Source organism: Rattus norvegicus, chromosome 13 (assembly GCF_036323735.1).
Source record: "Rattus norvegicus strain BN/NHsdMcwi chromosome 13, GRCr8, whole genome shotgun sequence".
Lineage (NCBI taxonomy): Eukaryota > Metazoa > Chordata > Mammalia > Rodentia > Muridae > Rattus > Rattus norvegicus.
The window spans coordinates 104,649,815-104,668,327 of NC_086031.1; the positions used below are offsets into that span (position 1 = coordinate 104,649,815).

General features: G+C 48.0%; 1 long non-coding RNA gene across 1 annotated transcript; it reads left to right on the forward strand.

Annotated features, from left to right (window-relative positions):
• The first annotated feature begins 1,355 nt into the window (after positions 1-1,355).
• On the forward strand, positions 1,356-17,057 carry LOC102555887 (uncharacterized). Its single transcript, XR_005492747.2, has 5 exons — positions 1,356-1,490; positions 7,873-7,943; positions 8,354-8,477; positions 13,463-13,591; positions 16,914-17,057. It is a non-coding gene; the product is annotated as an uncharacterized LOC102555887 (long non-coding RNA).
• The last annotated feature ends 1,456 nt before the right edge of the window (positions 17,058-18,513 follow it).

The window sequence follows — 18,513 nt, forward strand, 5'->3', positions numbered from 1 at the left end:
AGTATCTGATGTGCAGAACAAAGTCACATGCAGTGAATGCTAATGTCTTCACACCATAACATTGTGTGGCCTCATTTCTTCCTGCACACTCTAAGTACATGTTCCACTTCAGAGAAATCTAGAGAGATGGAGACATCCTAGAGCAATCTTGAAAGACAGAGGGCATCCTAGAGCAATCTAGAGAAACTGAGACATCCTAGAGCAATCTACAGCTTAGTGATAAAGCATATGCATATCACTCATGGGACCCTGGCTTCAATCCTCAAAACCACCAATCAGTTAATCAATTAAACGACATAAAAGCTACTCTTCCCAGAGGGCTGTTCTGGTGCCTATTGTCTCTATTCCCAGGCAGTTCTTCACTAGCACAGCACAGTTGGTAGCTACAGACACACACTGTCTTTGCTCTGGGAGGTGCGGGGGAGGGGGCAGTCAATGATGCTTTCTCTTGCTCTCCGAAAGCCAGAGCAATATTCCACCCAGTGCAGAGTGCACAGTTATTGCCCAATGAGAGACAGCTTCCCCATACAAAGAACAGGACAGCATGTTCTAGAACAGAAGAATCAAAGCAACAACAAACACTCAAAGGAGCACAGTTGAAGGCCATGTGGAGGTCCAGGAGTCATTCCGCAGGCCCATCCGGGGGTTGTCTCCCCCATTTGCCCACATTGTCTGCCATCACACAACAGCCATCAAACCTCTGCTAACGGAAATGAAGATTCCTCAAAGGAAAGCATTCACTCCTGCGTGGTGGCTGCTCGAGAGCTCATCGTCCCCACTAACAGCCTACGTCCTGCCAGGAAGGGCTCCTCAGGGTTAGTGCCCCTTTGATGCACGGGTCATGTTTCATGAGAGACGCCAGGAGGACCAGCCTCAGCACTCGACCAATGGTATTCTGTGTCACACCTTCATTCTTACATGGAGGATGAATGGTAACTGCCTTTCCAGGAGCTGATACACTGTCAAAGCAGCCCTTCCTCACTTTCAGATCAGCAGTGATCCAAACACCTCAAGACAAAAATGTCCTGAACCTAGAAAATGGAATTAACCTCTGTGAAGTGTAGATCGAACAGTCTGAAATCCTGCAGCCAGTCTGCACATAAACACACACCACTGCTGACCTAGAATCCTGTGTAACTACCACTGTTCCGTGGGGCTTCTGTGAGAAGTCGCCAACTTGAAGCTCTAGCTCAGACTTCCAACAGGTAAAGGAAACTGGTACTGGGTGAAGGGTCTTGGTGCCAGCCAATCCACATGGTCATAGGCTGTGTCAGTGACTCTGCATAACATGTCTGGTATGTGTGTATAACATCATAAAGAGTGGGCTTATACCAGACCTCGGCCTCTCATACTGCACATATGCAAAGACTAGGGTTGTAGACAGAGCTCCACTTCTCAAATCTAAGCCCTTCCACGGTGAGAACCATCCTCAAACCAGAGGATCCAGCATACACACAGTTCAGAGCAAGCCCACCAACATCAGGGTGATGGTGAGTAATACAGGGGTCCCATCCTCTAAGCCTGCATGTGCTGCATGAAACAGAGTCAATGAACCAAGTAGATGAGGTAAAAACCAGAGGACAGGGGTGTTCTGGTCTTAAAGTCAATGTTAAGTAATGTTTTCTGAGGGGCCGGTGATGTGCAGGCATTGGGGTGACTCTGGTGAACATGACAGTGTCCTTTCTTTTGTGAAACTTTGAGACATTGAGTGCTGAGGATGGGCATGTGAACAGATGGCTGACAAACAAGAAGTGAGACAGACAGACACAAGCATGACCGCCAAGGGTCAGTGCAGCTCTCTTCCCTTAGATGAGGGGACATCCTGGAAGACTTGCTGTGTTTCCTGCGACTCTGCTTTCTGTCTTTGGCTGCTAGGAAGCACAGACCCCCAGGCATCAGCATCCCACAGCTGTGACTGTGAATGCTCCCTTCTCGCTCAGCCAAGATGTCCCCCTCACCACACACTCCCTGGTCACTTCAGATTCCCGCCGATCAGAGATGAGAATGTAGGTCCTGATCCCACAGCCCCGGGACCAGTGTCTAAAGACGAATTAATGAAATAAGCCTCCAGATGGAGCTGACCTAAGCCGATCAGCTTCTGAAAGCAAAATGCACAAATCCCTTTGCGGTAAAGCCGTGCAGGGCTGTCAGGGCAGGAGGATGCGGGGTGCTGTGGGGTGCTGCTTAGAGCTCTGCCCTCAGTGTGAACTTGACCATAGGATTAGATGTGACATCGGGTCATGATGCTGAGAACACAGGAGAGAATGTTAGCCATGGGCTCAAGAACGCAGATCTTACTGTGCTCGGGTCTGCAGCAGGACGAGACCTTAGAAGGGAGGCGGGACTTCTAATTAACTCACCCTCTTCTGAAGGGTGAGTCTCCTGAGGACGGAGAGTGGTGCACACTCATACTGAATCCTACACTGTGCCTGCTACACTAGAATAGTCAGCAAATCATTGTTTCTGTCTCAACCCTGGCCTTCATTTCCTCCTGAATCTAAGGCATAAAATCATGAAAGCTGGGAAGCATCATGTGTGTGTGTGTGTGTGTGTGTCTGTCTGTCTGTGTGTATCTGTGTGTGTCTGTGTGTGTCTGTGTGTGTCTGTGTGTGTCTGTATGTGCATGTGTGTGTGTGTGTCTGTGAGTGTGTCTTCTTGTATGTGTGTATCTGTGTGTGTCTGTCTGTGTGTGTATCTGTGTGTGTCTGTATGTGCATGTGTGTGTGGGTCTGTGAGTGTATCTCCCTGTATGTGTGTATCTGTGTGTCTGCACGTACATGTGTGTGTGTCTGTCTGTGTGTGTATCTGTGTGTATCTGCATGTGAATGTGTGTGTCTGTGAGTGTGTCTTCTTGTATGTGTGTATTTGTGTGTGTCTGCATGTACATGTGTGCGTCTGTGTCTATATGTGTCTGTGTGTGTATATCTGTGTGTGTCTGCATGTACATGTGTGTGTGTCTGTGTCTCTGTGTGTGTCTGCGTGTCTGCATGTGTGCATGTGTGCGTGTGGTGTGTGTGTGTGTGTGTGTGTGTGTTTGGGTGTATACAGAATGTCCTCCTCTGTCACTCTCTACTTTTTGTGCAGAATCTCTCACTAAAGCCTGGAGCTCACCTTTTCATGGGTACTGTGTACTGCAGACAAACCCTGGTTTTAAATGAGTATTGGGGGATCAATCTCAGGCCTTCATTCTGGTGTGCCACACATTTTATCAGCTGAGCCACTGCCCCAGACTCTGTATACTGACTTATGTTTCAGAGAGAGATAGAGATAGAAAGAGATAAAGATACAGAGGGGGACGGTAAGGAAGAAGATGAGGAAAGGGAAGAGGGAGAGAGCACAGTAGATTGGAAACTAGGAGATCGGGCGTCTGGGACCTGCTGTTAAGGCGCTATGCCATCTGGACAGACAGAAAAGCAGAATTCTTCACAAGTCTCTATTTGAACACTCACTCCTCGCCTGTTATCTTAAAGAGGGTCTCTTTTGCCTTCCTTTGTAAAATGAGGACTGTACATGAAATGTTTTAAGTCCCCCCGCAGACCTACTAAACACTCACAGCTCTTGTTATCTTGAACAAGTCACTATGTCTTTGCATCTCTGTAGGATACGTTAGAATTAATGAGAGATGTCAGATACACAGACAGCATCCATCCCTACCTTCACAGTCTCTACTCCTGACAGACATCACTAATTGATCACAGCACTCTCTCCCACTGAGTGTGATTGTTGCTTTAAAACTCCTTGCCAGGCTTCCAGACGGCCACTGCTGGGTTTCTAGACACAGAGCAGGAATTGAAAGCTATTTTTCAATCCTGGGAAGGGATCATCAAAGAACAGATAGAAGATGGGGGGGGGGAGTCCTGACAAAGAGGAGTCTGGCTGGCTGAGACCTCCCAGGTCATTCCAGGTCCATCCTTAAAGCCCCCCTGTTCCCTCCACACACATGGCTTTGAGATTCCCCTAGTCTTCGCTCCCCTGGGACAACGGCTGGGATGTTTTCCCCCTTTGCAGCATAATTGCAGTGATGAAGTACTGTGTGGCTAATTGCTGGATAGGCCACAAACAGAGCAACCCCACGTGTAATTTCAGACTGGCAGAGACTGTAAATTATTCAACATGATAACCGGAAGATGAGAGCAATGTGTGGAAGTGGGAAGAATATTCCAGAATAACCAAGGAGCTGGGCCACTCCAGAAATCCTTGTAGGAGGACAAAAACTGAACTTAGGCGGAAGTAAAACGGACCCCGAGCCGGGTCTGGAGAGCTGCGTGTGCTCGTTTATAGGGACTCCAGTTTCTCTGTGAAGATTAGCAGGGACCATGGGATAACATGTAGAGTTGACTGTCATGGGAAGCTCCCTTTCCTGTGAACCACACAGGCGGTCTGTTATTCTGTCCTCTCTCTCCTCCTGGGTTCTCACTTCTTTCTTGACTCAGTGAAGGACTTCATACCCTCCCTGTCTTCCCGACACCTTGCCCCTGTGCTCATCCAGACTCGGGTCATCATGGCACTTCTGGGCTCTGACTTCCTGACTGTAGGTCTTTCCTGATTCCAACAAGAACTCTAATCACTGTACTTCCCTGCCACAAGCCTTCCAAGGTTCCCCTGCTTGTCTCAGAGCCTGCCCAGGTCATCCAGGGTCCTGAAAATAACACTGCACCATTCAGCTTTAAAACTAGCGCTCTCTCTCTCTCTCTCTCTCTCTCTCTCTCTCTCTTTCTCTCTCATATGTATATATATGTATATATATGTATGTATATATGTATATGTGTGTGCATGTATGTATATACATATTCACATAACACATACACATATGTACACCTATGTATATACATATATGTATATATACACCTACATATATGTACACGTATGTATATACATAAACACATACATATGTGTGTACATTTATACATATATGTTTGTGTACATATACATGTATATATACACATATACACATGCACACACATACACACACACACACACACATGACGCAGTACATGCATGGATGACAAAGACAACCCCTGTTGCTTGTCCTCATTTTCTGCCTTGACAGAGGCAGCATCTCCTTTCTGTTATTCGCTGCCACACACAGGCTAGCTGCCAGCACGCTCTGGGGGTTCTCGGTCTCCTACTCCCATCTCACCGCAGCAGCATTGGGAACACAGGTGTGCGTGACTGTGTCTGGCTTCACATGGGTTTAGGGATCTGAAGGAGACGCTCATACTTCACAGCAAATGTTTTACCCACCGAGTTTCCTCCCTGCCCCCAAGGTTTGCTTTTCTTTGTTTGGCTGGTGGCACCAATGCTAGGCTGGAGCTCTCCCTCTGAGCCCTAGCACCAGCACAGACTTTACCTTCCCCCTCTGATCCCCATTGGCCTTTGCTCTTCCCAAATGGCCCTTGTGGAACTCTCACCCCTCAGGGCCACTCCCACCTTGAAAACCACACCCGCAGATTTACTGACCAGTTCAGAGTGGTCCTGTCAAGATGTTTACATGTAGCTGGCAATGAGCCTTTGTCTTCCCAAGTTCCTGACACAGGGAACAGGAATACCACCCTCACCATGCCTGATGGCCTGACAGGCCTATGTTGTCCATCACCCATGGGAAGGTTTCTCTCGCCATGTTTCCTACCTCAATGGCGTCTGGTATGGTAGTAGGGATGACTCTGCTAGTCTGTAATCAGGGTAGCGGGGTTGGGGGGGCGTGGTTGCCAGGGGAGGGGTTTGGCAGGGGAAGGTGGCTGACAGGGGGGATAGCAGGGGGCGTTGGGGAGAGTTGGTGGGGAGGGTTGATGGGGAAGTTGGCAGGGGGTTGGTGGGGAGGTTGGCAGGAAGGAGAGGTTGGCAGGGGGGGTCGCTCTAGTTAAAAATCTTTTTTCTAGAACCCTCACTTTTCCTTATCTCCTTCAATCACCAGTAATGTCTTCTAACTTCCTAAGTTCCTTTTAAAGTCATCAAGACCACACGGTTCTTCAAGAGACTCCCCACCCCACCTCACCCCACCCCACCCCATCCCATCCCACCCCTGCTCCTGCAAAAAAACTACAAGTCAGTTAGCCTGCAAAAAGCTCAAGATAGGTTCCTTCCCCTTTAACTTCGGGTCCCCTAATTCCAAGGTGAGAGAGTTTTGCTGGCATGCCCTCAGTTGGAAACCAAACCCTTGTCCTTTCCCTTGTATGCACACCTCCAAGATGGGTCTGCCTCGGCCACTCCGCACCCCTCTGCCCATCTGCTGTGATGGCTCAGTGCCTGCTCACGAGTTGGTGGGAGCCTGTGGAGGTGCCAGGCAACAATGTGTTTTGATGGGCAGCCTGCAGAAGGTGGCAATTGCCATCTCCTGTGAGTGAAGGCCATGAGCGGTGCCAACCCTGGCAAGCCAGGTCTCCGTATACTTGTTTACACCTGTTGACTCTTCTGTGCCAAGAAAAGTGTACCCTAGCCGGGGACATGGAAGAGAGAGGATGCTGGCAGGACCCTAACCCCTGTGGGTTTCCTTGCAACAGAAGACCTCAGAGAGATCCCCATCAATGAGGCTCGAGCCTGTGTGTGTTCCTAGATGGAACTGCTCTGTGTCTCTTTGTCTTTTGTACTAGTGTGTGATACTCAGGAAAGGAGGCTCAGCTGTGGCATAGGTATAATCCACACAGACATAAGCCCTCTCTCCAAGCCAGAGAAAAGATCCAGGAGAAAGCCAGGCTGTGCTGACTCCTGGTAGCATGTCCAGGCTTCTCCTCTATTCTGTGTCCACCCATCCTGGAGAGCCACCAACAGCCCAGCTCCCAAGTCAGACAGGTCTGGTTTTAGGGCTTAGTGCAAACACTGACTGATGTCCTAGCCAAGGCCTAAACAAACAGCTCTACAGATCTGTGACCACTGGAGCCTTTCCTTTTCCTGTGGACCATACTTAGGCACTGACTTCATTGGTCAGGACCTGCTGTAGCCATGAGGCTCTTCAGAACAGGACCAGTGAGTGGCTACAGTCTGGGAGGTGCGTACTGACCTTGAGAGCCATATTTACATGGGGAAAGTGGCCACAAGTAGCTTGTTTGGGTACTACTCTGATATTGCTAGGTTTGTGGAATGCATAGTGGCTCATTAGACTCAGAGTCTGTGGCATACTTAGGACAAATCCAGAGGTTGGAATGTCATGTGTAGGAAGATGCTAGCTCTACAGTCGAAAGCCACCGATAGACAATTGGAATACTCGAGAGACTTCCAAGGGTCTCCCCAAGGAATGCACTGAGGACTAAAGGCAGGTGTGGAAGGAAATAAAAAGCAGCAAAGTATTAGAAGAAAACTCACCAGCAAAATATTGTGCCTCCTAAGGTGGAGGAGGTGGGGAAAGACATTGAACAGGATGCAGGGAACATGGAAGGTGTCTTGGAAATGAGGAAATTCATGCAAGAGCTGTTTTGGACAGCCAGGACTTCCAGGGAGAGTTTAGGCCTCCAAAGCACCTGGAGTGCCATCATGGTCACTTTTCTGCTGTCATGACAGAATACCTGGACAAAAGTAACTTATGGGAGAAGGATTTGGGCTAGAGATGGATGGTATCCATCACAGAGAAAACGATAAGCAGGAAAGGTATGGAGCCAGGAGCAGGGGCCCAGCTTGTCTCAATCCTACTCAGGAAGCAGAAAATGAAGCGAAATTGGGGCCTGGGTACAAGACCTGAAGGCCACCTCCAGCAGTCCACTTCCTCCATCAAGGCTCTACCTTGTAACGGTTCCACAAACTTCAAACATCACTACCATCCATAGGCCAAGTAGTCAAATGCAGGAGCCAATGGGGAACACATCTCACATTGGAACAGTAACAGTCACAAAGAGAGAGTTAGTGGACAGACCTCCTAAGACCAAGCTTTTGGGTTCATAGGAGACCCAGAGACCCAGAGGAGTACCAGCCTCCTAGAAATCAACCCATTCAGCTCACAAAATATGTTCTCGGTGAGTCTCATACCAGGTTGGTAGGTTGGTTGGTTGGTGTTGTGTGTAGGTTTTGCTCCCCTGCCTACGCTCTGGGAATAGGCTGCACTCCCAGCCCCTACCCAGAGAATACTGTCTGGGTGAAAAACATAGACACACACAGTTGTTCAATTTCAACTCACCTTATTGGCTCACTTGTAGAGCATCCCCAATCTCCCTTGGCTAGCATGGCCTTCTCAGTACTCCCAGTTCAGCAACCCAAATCTGCACTCACCTTCAGCTGCTCAGCCACCTTCAGTCCCAGCTCATCATCCCCAACCTCCTGCCTGTAGATGCAACCTGTGGCCACTCCAACCAAGATCTCATGTGGCTGGTCACCTTTGTCCCTCCAAAGCATGGCAAAACCTTTTTCCTCTCTTTGCATCTGCTAGCTTGCCTTGGGGACCTGGCAGTCCCACCTATTCCTTCCACCCAGCATCTAGCCCATGGCTTCTCCACTGATAGACCAAGAACCAATTGGGGAACAGGACCTTACCATCGGAATCACCCCTACAGGTTGGGTTGGTTGGTTGGGTTGGTTGGTTGGTTGGGTTGGTTGGTTGGGTTGGTTGGTTGGGTTGGTTGGTTGGGTTGGTTGGTTGGGTTGGTTGGTTGGGTTGGTTGGGTTGGTTGGGTTGGTTGGTTGGATTGGTTGGTTGGTTGGGTTGGTTGGTTGGTTTGATTGGGTTGGTTGGGTTGGTTGGGTTGGTGGGTTGGTGGGTTGGTTGGGTTGGTTGGTTGGTTGGGTTGGTTGGGTTGGTTGAGTTGGTTGGTTGGTTGGATTGGTTGAGTTGGTTGGTTGGTTGGTTGGATTGGTTGAGTTGGTTGGTTGGTTGAGTTAGTTGGTTGGTTGGTTGGTTGGATTGATTGGTTGGTTGGGTTGGTTGGATGGTTGATTGGGTTGGTTAGTTGGTTGGTTTGGTTGGTTTTACCATTTTCTTTGGAATAGTGGTAAGGGAAATGTCTGAATATAGTGAACTCAGTAGATAAGTGGACAGAAGAACTAGTGACTGATGGCTTCAGTAAGGAGTGCTGTTCCTAGAAAGAAAAAACAGTGGGATCCTCATGTTGAGAGAGAGATGCAGGGCCAGAGAAGGGTCCTGGACTGTTAAGAGATGTTGTGACAGGTTCAACTACTGGCAAAAAACAAAACAAAACAAAAAACAGGGTTGGGGATTTAGCTCAGTGGTAGAGCGCTTGCCTAGCAAGCGCAAGGCCCTGGGTTCGGTCCCCAGCTCTGAAAAAAAATTTTTTAAAACAAAAAACAAAAACAACACCCCCCCCCCAAAAAAAACCAGAACCAGTCCAGTAAAGAGGAAAGACAGCAGGAGAAAGGAGGCAAGGTTTAAAGGAAGCTACAGAGAGGAATCAGCTTTCCCTGGAAACACAGGCCAATGCAAGGTGAGACAGATTGAAGGAGTAGTTTCCTGAGTGCAGCAAGTTCCCCACCAGAGCCTGGAGAGGTGTGGGAAAGTGGAGGGATTAGCCTCACATGATCTGCTCTGCAAGAAGAACTTTCAGGTGCTAATGGAACAGTGCAGCTGACACCAAGCAACATGCCCGGGGAGCTCCAAGAGCCCACCAGAGCAGTGGGTCACTCCTGGGGGCGAGGAGGTCTGTCCAGAGCTATCCCTGATCTTGATCGACAGGAGAGTTCTCCTGACTGGATGGAGCATAGAGAGAGAGGAGAACTGAACTTAACTACAGCTGGGATTTTTCAGGTCAAAAATATGAGGGGGGACAAAGCTGAGGATGACAAAGATGTGTGCTCACAGGGGAATTCTAAGACAGAATGTCAGTTCTTCTCCCCCATCTGTCCTCTGGCAGAATAAACCTGACTCTGTCCTTCCCCTCTGGTCTGTTCCCCATCTTTTCTGTCTTCTCTTAGGTTTTTAGGAGAGGGAGAAGGAATTGAATGTGAGTCGAGTTTAACAGGAAGGAAGCAAGTGTGGTGTTCAAACATGAAATGGCCCCAAAGGCCAGGGTTTGTACACCTGTATCCAGCTGGTGGCGCTGTTTGGGAGGTTATGGAACACTAGGAAGGTGAGGCCTCACTTAGGGGGTGGGTCACTGGGGACAGGTCTTGAGGTTTCATAGCTCAGGCCTACTTCCTATTCATCTCTCTCTCTCTGTCTCTCTGTCTCTCTGTCTCTGCCTGTCTCTCTGTCTCTCTGTCTCTGTCTGTCTTTCTGTCTCCCTCTGTCTCCCTCTGTCTCCCTCTGTCTCTCTGTCTCTCTCTCTCTCTCTGTCTCTCTCTCTCCTTCTGGACTATAGGTGCAATGTGACAAGTAGGTTTCCCACTCACTACCACCACCATGGAAGATTGTATGCCCTCAAACTGTGAGCCAACACAAGACCCTCCTCCTCCTTGGAGGTTCCTTCTTCTCAGGCATTTAGTCACAGCAACAGGGAAAATAACAATCGAGCAAGTAGGGGACAGATAAAAGGGGGTCTGTGTTCTTGCCTTCCCTTGTGTCCCTGGAAGAGCAGCTCCTAGGAAGGACTGGGCAAAGGAGTTCAGGCATAGGACACAGGTACTCACTGTCTGTCCAGACGCTGGGACCAGAGCAGCAGAACAAACTCCCCCTTTCGGTGCTGTCAGGCATTGACTCTCTCACATGCTCCCAATAAGGATCTCATCCTTAATTCTTCATGTGAGAGGCAGAAAGCACAAGAACTTGCAGAACCTTTGACTGTCACCTGCTCAACGTTCCTATCTCTATCACAGAGAACCTATCTCTCGCTCACAGAGTTTCATGAGGCTGGGAGGAGATTCTTCATAAATAAAAGTCTAAATCAGATTATAATTGATGTTATCCTTGCTGCTCCTGTCTCTGAGCCAAGGCAGACAAACGCTCCCCCGCATGAACTGCCGCCATCCGGTCCTGGTATCCAGTGGATACCATGTGGCTGCTCTTCAGAGCTGCTGAAAAATGGTGACTGTGGAATCCTTTCAGCCCCATTCACAGATTTTAAATCACTGACTGTATGCAGGGGAGAGGATTTGGCTGTGGGGAGGGGTGGTCGCTAGTACCATGCAGCTGCTATGGCTGTGAAAATTTAACCTCAAGCAGCCTAAACGTTCATTTTACAATGTACACTGCTGATTACTTAATTATGTCTAAAATATAAGTCAGACACACTACAAACCCCAGGGAGTAAATTACACAGAACTGCGAGGCAACATAGATATAGTTATTCTAGGCTCACATCTCTGAATTATCTCCCCCCAGCCCCATGAATTTGCAAAGCTTTTTCCTTCTCTGCAAATGTATGACAGCCACAAGCAAACTGTTTTCTCGGGGGTTGTATGCCCAGGGTAGGTGAGCCCTTCTTCAACCCTCCATTACAGCCCTCACCAACAGGTTCTTATCTCTGTGTATATTTGAACTAGGAGGTCTGCATATGCTTGATCCTAGCACAAGCCTCGGAATGACCTGATTTTGTTGCCATGGTCACCAATTAGATGAGTCCTGTTGACTGCAGAACAATAGTCAAAGGATTTCTTCTAAGTTCCAGAGTTGAATAACAGTCATTTGTTTTGCTGTTTTGCTTTATTTGTTCTTGTTCTGTTGTTCTTTGCATTGCCGGGGGATGAAACCTAGCCCTCATGTACATGAGAGACAAGCATTCAATCTCTTCCCTGAGCAGCCTCATCTTCCAAGTAGACATTATAGTGTGGGCATAGTGTGTGTGTGTGTGTGTGTGTGTGTGTGTGTGTATGTGTGTTTGTGTGAGTGTGTGTGTGTGAATGTGTGTGTGCATGTGTATGTGAGTGTGTGACTGTGTGTGTGACTGTGTGTATGTGTGTTTATGTGTGTATGTGTGTATGTATATGTGTGTGAGTGTGTGTATATGTGTGTATGTGTGAGTGTGTGTGTATGTATGTATATGTGTGTGAGTGTGTGTATATGTGTGTATGTGTGAGTGTGTGTGTGAATGTGTGTGTGCACGTGTATGTGAGTGTGTGACTATGTGTGTGACTGTGTGTATATGTGTGTTTATGTGTGTATGTGTGTGTGAATGTGAGTGTGTATGCATGTGTGTTTGAGTATGTGTGTATGTGTGTATGTATGTGTGTATATGTGTATGTATGTGTTGTATGTGTGTGTATGTGAGTGTGTGAGTGTATGTGTGTGTGTATGTGTGTGTGCGTGTGCCGTGCATGTACATGTATGTACAGTTGTATGTGTATAGTGGAGTCATAGGGCAGACTCAGATGCTATCCCTCAGGTGCCATCCACTTTGGTTCTTGGGAAAAGTCTCTCACTCAGTCTAGAATTTATCAATCAAGCTAGGCTGGCTGGCCAGCAAAACCCAGCAAGGCCTGGCTGTGCCTTCCTCCCTACCATTGGGATTACAGGTATCTGCCACCACACCCAGCATCTTTATGTACGTTCTGGGGATCAGATTACATCCTGCTTGCAGAGTAAGCAGTTTACTAAACACACTCGATGGGCAATTTTATGAGGATCCCTGTCCCAAAGTCCGATGCAGAGGACTGAGTTCTTAATCAGAATTCGCAGAGAGTGCTTGTTGGAGCCAGTAATTACATATTTTTTTAAAAGAAAGATCTATTTATTTTATGTATGAGTACAATGTCACTGTCTTCAGACACACCAGAAGAGGGCATCAGATCCCATTACAGATGGTTGTGAGCCACCATGTGGTTGCTGGGATTTGAGCTCAGGACCTCTGGAAGAGCAGTCAGTGCTCTAACTACTGAGCCGTCTCTCCAACAGGTCAGATGAATCAGCTAGGATGGCCCTACCCCTTTTCCTCTGTGATGGACACAAGCTTGTGGGTCTTACTCAGAATTCTCCTCCAGGATCACTTCCTGTATCACTCTTGGTCCTGTGAGTTCACATGGGTGCGAAGGTATAGAATGAGCCTGTTGAATTTCCCGCTGTGAGAAATAAGGCCCGTTCCCCTTGGTTGCTGTCCACTTGTTCACGGGGTAGGACTGCCCATTTCCTTCTGAAACCTTTTCTTCACACTCACAGTGCAGCTGGTGCCAACCTAACTACCTCTTCAGAGTGTCCTTATCCATATATGGTCACAGCCACAAGGTCTTAGGATAAATTCTGGGAGTTGAACGTTGCATAAAATTCAGAATTCATTTATGTTGTACCCAGGACTTATCCCCAGTTGATAACGTTAGAGCATGTTGAAGGCTACATACAAGAACGCAGGCCTTCTGTAGACTCGCTGAGTAATCGAAGGATAAAAGATTGATTTTTAAATTGGAGAACTGATTAAGTGAATTCTGTGATGTCACAAAGTAGGTGCGATAGATGGCTTCCATTGTAAATGGCTGCCAAGGTTAGGTGCTAGATGAAGGTTTGGTCCCCAACCTATTTTGCTCTTAAAAGATGGTAAAGACACAAGGATGTGGGGCCAAGGGATGGGTCCATGGGATGAAGCCTGATGAATATCAGGGGTTGGGGTTGGAGACCCCAACCCTTCCCCTTTGTCCTATGCCCTCCCCAACCGCTCTGAAGTGAGAAGTTCTCCAACACCACCGGGACATACTGTGCTGCCACAAACCACGAACCTGTGAGCAAGTTGGAACAGGCAGCCAAGACAAAGCTTTCAGATTGGTCCCAGATACTTGGCACAGTAAAGGAAAGGTAAGGCACTATCAAAATGTCTCTAAGCTCGTGTCAACCAGCCCCCCAACCTGATGCATTAGAAGGCTGAGGGAACTTCGTATTGAGGGAAGACCTCAAGGTAGCAGAGGGATAATCAAACAAGTGTAGAAGACATGGGCAAGCCAAATGCAAGACGGAGAAGCAAGATAGCAGGTAAAGAGCCATCGCTGTATCTGTCAAAGGGGGGCAGATGGCCAAAAGCCTGCCTCAGGTGGAAGCGTATAAATCCACCTTTGACCTCGGCAGTGTCACCCTAGCTCAGGTCCTGGGTAGTTGAGTGTTTAGATGACCAGGACACAGCTGTTCTTTTCAAACAACAACCATAAGAATTCCACCCCAGGGGAAACGAAGGACAGGTTGCCTCACAAGGATGCAGTATAAGGAAATGAGCTCTTTCCCACTCAGACAATTTGTCCAATCAGCAAATGGCAAACCTAGAGCCAGCCAATCCGAAAGCAGCCTGGAACTCTGGCAGTCTGCTCCGCTGAACGTGCTGTAACGGTGGAGACAGTCACTAGTGACTAATATGTTAGCTGTTAACAGCTTCTTAAGTGGGAGGATGGGGAGTTCTGTGACTGTGCTTACAACCGCCGAAGAGAAGTGAGATGTCTCGGTCTAGGAAGATGTGAATCGGGCAGCTACATTTGCCCCGGGTTAATTTATTTGGCTCCATCATGGAGGAGCCACTGTTCAAGTTACCGGAGGGCTTCCCCTTCCTGAAAATCAGTAAAGAAGCTGAAGCGATGCTTTATGAACCATGACTTGCTTCAAGACACAAAAAGAAATAGAAAAATTCTAAAATGGAGTCTCGGGGCCTAGTCCTTAAAACTCAGCCGGGAACGAAGGTAGAGTCTTAGGATACCCATAGTGTGAGGTCGGCAGACACAGCCAGCTGAGATTGCAAGTGGCACCAGCCTAGCACTAAATTATCAGTATCTCACTATCAGTATCAGCGATCCAAGGCCCTGCCTGCTCTGCAGCTCATTGACTAGATGTAGCTACCACGTGGGAGGGGGTGCTGGTCCCACCCCAGCCTTCCCGAGAGAAGCCCCGGGCAAAGTTCTATGCCTCTGTGAATGGAGCTCATGGAAGAGAGAAGACTGAAGCAACTGCAAATGAGTAACAGAATTCTTCAGGAGAACCAAGGATGTGGAGAAGGACACAGCCAGGGAGGGCGACTCTGGAATGCTGGGAATAATGGTGACTTGGCAAGGGGGCAATCCCTCAAGAACGTAACATTTGAACAAAGACCTGAGAAAACGTGAGCCAGGAAATCCCAGCGTGGGTGAAGGCAGCACAAAGGCCCCGAGGCAGGATGGGATTGCTCTCGCTCAAGAGAAGGAAGAATGTTGGTGTGACCAGAGAGAGAGGGCAGAAGACAGAGAGGACCGAAGCCTGGTCATGGGCCCTAACGGGCCACTGCAGAGACTTGTGGTCTTCATCACAATCTTGGGGAATCTTAGGAGGGAAATAACCCCATTCTGTGCTAAAATCTCCCCAGTTGCTTCAGGGAAGCCCCAGATGGTACAGGGGCTAATGGTGATTGCTTTCTGGAAGAAGTTGGTGAACTTTGCTTGCTTTCCCATGATGCCCCCCTCCTCCTCCTCTCCCCCTCTCCTCCTCCTCTACCTCTACCTCTACCTCTACCTCTACCTCTACCTCTACCTCTACCTCTACCTCTACCTCTACCTCTACCTCTACCTCTTCCTCTACCTCTTCCTCTACCTCTTCCTCTACCTCTTCCTCTACCTCTTCCTCCTCTTCCTCCTCTTCCTCCTCTTCCTCCTCTTCCTCCTCTTCCTCCTCTTCCTCCTCTTCCTCCTCTTCCTCCTCTTCCTCCTCTTCCTCCTCCTCCTCCTCCTCCTCCTCCTCCTCTTCCTCCTCCTCCTCCTCCTCCTCCTCTTCCTCCTCCTCCTCCTCCTCCTCTTCCTCCTCTTCCTCCTCTTCCTCCTCTTCCTCCTCTTCCTCCTCTTCCTCCTCCTCCTCCTCCTCCTCCTCCTCCTCCTCCTCCTCCTCCTCCTCCAGAATCATCTCCCTGGCCTGGAAGGCGATGCAGCGGCAGAGGGCTTGCCCAGCACCTAGGGGGCTGTCTGTTCAAACCCAAACACCACCACAAAGAATCCCTGCATGGCTTCCAACATCTACACCCAGCTGCCATTTTTTCCTTGTAATTGTTGGGCTTTTGAGATGGGGTCTCGCTCTGAAGCTGAGGCTGGCCAGGAACTCACTGTGTAACCCAGGCTGGTCTCAAATATATGACAATCCTCCCACCTGAGAGCTACAACATGCCCAATGATGCCTGGCTCCTGGATGCAGCCTCAGCTTGCAGAGCCTCCTTGCCTTTGGAGAGCCCGTCTTCTGTGAGCTTTCCGCATGGTCTCACAGTCCTTCAGTGGAACAGCTCCTGGGTCTGTGGGGTTTGCTGCCTGTTGGTACGGTGCTGTCTCTATTTCTAAAGTCCATATTTCCAAAGGACCTTGAAGATTAATGCAGAGAACCACAACTGGTCAGGAGGCAGAGAATAAGAGACTGCAGAGTACTGAGCTCTAAGTGAGACATCACACACACACACACACACACACACACACACACACACACTTGCACTCACACACTCTCATACACTCAACACACTCACATATGGACATATACACACTCACACTTATTCACACTTACGCACTCATACCACACACACACACTTAGACACATCCTTATGTATTCACACATTCACATACACACTCAAGCACAGACATATTCACATACTTACACACATACTCACACATATACACTCACAACACACACACACTGAGACATACCCTTATATACTCACTCACATGCATACACATACTCACATATATATTCATATTCATACACTGACAAAACATGCATTTATACACATACTCACACTCAGACATATTCACACTCACATACTTATCCCCATACTCACACACACACAAACACTATCACACATACACTCACACGTATCACATATACACACTCATTCCATATACATATACTCTAACACACACTCCACACTCACTCATAAACACATTCTCACACACTCACATACTTACACACACACACACACACACACACACGGCTCAGGGATCATAGAAGAGAGGCAGAAAGTGTAAAGAAGAAACTGAAATAGTGGGCATATGAAGCAGAGCTATTTGCTGGGCATGAGGGCATACGAACTCATGGCAGCTATGACTTCATGCACAAGATCTATAGAAGATCAAGACAGCATGGAGGGCTCATTGAGTCCTGCCCTCACTGAAACGTTATTACCAATTGACTGCAGGAGGAAGGAGAGCTGGTTTTCTTCAGGAACGCAGCGTCTGACCCCTTACTCCAGGAGGTAGTCCTACACCCTTGGTACCACAGGCTGAGCACTAACTGGATTTGGGATTTGGGGGATTTTAAGAGCCCATAAAGTTGAAAATGAGAAGTGTGTGTGTGTGTGTGTGTGTGTGTGTGTGTGTGTGTGTGTGGTGGGGGAGGAAGTAGAGGGAAGGGTATAAGGGGTGAATTTGACCAAAACGCACCGTATTCATTAATGAAATTTTTAATAAATGGCATTTCTGGAACATATGAAGACTGATTCCTGGTGGGTTTGTTTATCTTATAACTTGAGTTTCTCATGTTAATATCACATGGAAGCCCCATTTTCCACCAGGACATTATTCATTTACTCTGCTTTGGAAACTCCTCTGGTGGAGGGGAACCATTCATTTTTCCAACACTGGGCACTAAACGCATCTGCGTACAGCAACTATGCAATAAATGTTGGCTTGCTTGATGTGTTTAATTCCCTACAACCTCAGCCCCAGGCTAAGCATCAAAATAGTCACAGAAGAAAAAGACATACGCATACACACATGCACACACACATGCATATATGTGTATATTCACGCATGCACATTCACACATGCATGGACCCCACTGACATACATACACATACATGCATATACATATTTATACATACACACATATATAAATGCTCATAGATGTATGCATATATATGCATATGATTAGACACATGCACACAAGTACATATAGACAGAATGTTTGATAGGTAAAGATAGCTGGGATAGCATCTAGTAATGGCAGAACATGGGTAGGTACGAGAACTGGACATTATAACACTGGATCCTATAAACCCAGAAATCACAGGGTAGAGTCAAAGCGCAGAATGGATCTAAGAAAAACAGCAAGGGTTGAGCTGGAGATGTTGAAGAATGAACAGAACCCAACAAGACAGAACCATGAGGATCCATTAACAGGAGAAATAAACTCAGTGGAAAGTAGAAAAGTAGAAAGTATGTGCCATGTGTATGTGCCATGTTCCCATTGCTTCACCAAGATATAACAATGTCCACTGCCATTAAAGAGAGGAGAGCTTTATCCTGGCTCTATCTTGAGGTTGAGCCCTTGGCTGGCCCAGTGCTTTTGGTCCTAGAGGCAGAAGCTCATGGTGGCAGATGTAGCAAAGCTCACCACCCATCTCACCAGAGCAGAAAACAGAGAGCGTAAGCACAAAAACTCCACACACACTCTGGGCCTGTCCCCGATGACGTAACTCCCTCCCACTAAGTGTCATCAGAGGATGGAGACCAAGTCTTCACACATGCGTCTTTGAGGGATTATGTCTTAGGATTCCAATTGCTGTCATGAAAAAACATGACCAAAAGCAACTTGGGAAGGAAAGGATTTGTTCATCCTTACTCTTCCAGGTAATGCTCCATCACTGAAGGAAGCCAGGAGAACTCAGGCAGGGCAGGATGGGAAGCAGGGGCCATGGAGGTGTAGGCTTACTAGCTCATTCTCCTGGGCTTGCTCAGCTGGGGTTCTTAAAGCACTCAGAACTACCCACCCAGGGGTGACCCTGCCCATTACAGGTT